Source organism: Fringilla coelebs (assembly GCF_963513975.1).
Source record: "Fringilla coelebs genome assembly, chromosome: 3".
Lineage (NCBI taxonomy): Eukaryota > Metazoa > Chordata > Aves > Passeriformes > Fringillidae > Fringilla > Fringilla coelebs.
This window is the reverse complement of record NC_140030.1, coordinates 5,019,365-5,020,646: the sequence shown is the minus strand read 5'-3', so window position 1 is coordinate 5,020,646 and position 1,282 is coordinate 5,019,365.

Genomic DNA, 1,282 nt, shown 5'->3' with positions numbered 1-1,282 from the left:
CATTTTTTTCTCCCATCTTTTTTCCCCTCCTGGTGCACCAGCCCACTGCAAAGCTCGATTGTTTCCTTTCAAAGGCAGAGATGGGCTCTGCTGCCTGTGTCGGCTCTTTGCCGCGCAACGTGTTAAAAAAATCGGACAATGCGAAGGAAGGTTTGCCTGGGGGAAAAAAAAAAATAAAGGTTAAAACTGGTCTAACTCCTCCTCTCCCCTTCCAAACCGAGGGCTACCCGGGAAATGCCCAAATCCAACTCTATTTTTAATCGTTTTCTGAAAGTAGCAAACGCTATTCAAATGTGTGTACAGAAGGGTTTGTAAAACTCCTATTTTTCCCTTTTATTTTTTCCCCATATTAAGTACTTCTAAGTTATAAAATATACAGTCCAAGCCTGAAGTCTAAGGCTTTCCAGTGGAAATCATTGATCTAAATTTGCTCCTTTTAGATTTGCTTGAATGTGCTTTGATGAGACGCTGTTTTGGTGTTTAACTGCATATGAGAGGATAATTTCTGGACATGTAAATAAAAGCATATTGCATGTGGGGAAAAGCATCATATCTCGTTGTAAGTGATGAATCACTTAGTGCAGAGGCAACTTATCCTTTATTTTATCATAGGGAGGATTGAAAAATTAATAATTTAATTTCATCTATCTATCTATCTATCTATCTATCTATGCATCCATCCAACCATCAGCTAAAATAGCAGATATATGCACTGCACAACGTGTGTATTTAATCCTCTATACCAACATATATGTGTGTAAATGTCTAACTAGATTCACATATATGCATTTAAATACACTCCTATACAAACTAACCAGGTTTGTGTGCACATGTGCCTATGTAACATGCAGTCTCCATGTGCCCACATGTGGAAGAATAGATATAATTTACATATCTAAATGTGGCAACTAATATGTCTATACATGGGGAAAAGTTGCCTGTTCAGAGATAAACGTGTGTGTGGGTGCCTGTATGTGTAAATCTGTGGTCGTGCAGCTCAGTGTATGTATATATTTTATATGCCTGCATATAAGTCTCTATATGTGTGTATATGTCTATATCTAGTCACATATATGTCTGTAGCTATATGTAACTATGCAGCAGATAATGTTTTTTACTATCCCATTGAGGTAGGCTTCTGCAGCCTATTGTTTCAGACAACAGATATAAGTTGCGATGGAAGAGGAACGTCGGATTTGGTGTCTGTCCCCCATTTCCAATTATAGATGGATCATTACAGACAGAGAAGTACTGAGAATCCAGACATCTGCTCTTCACATGA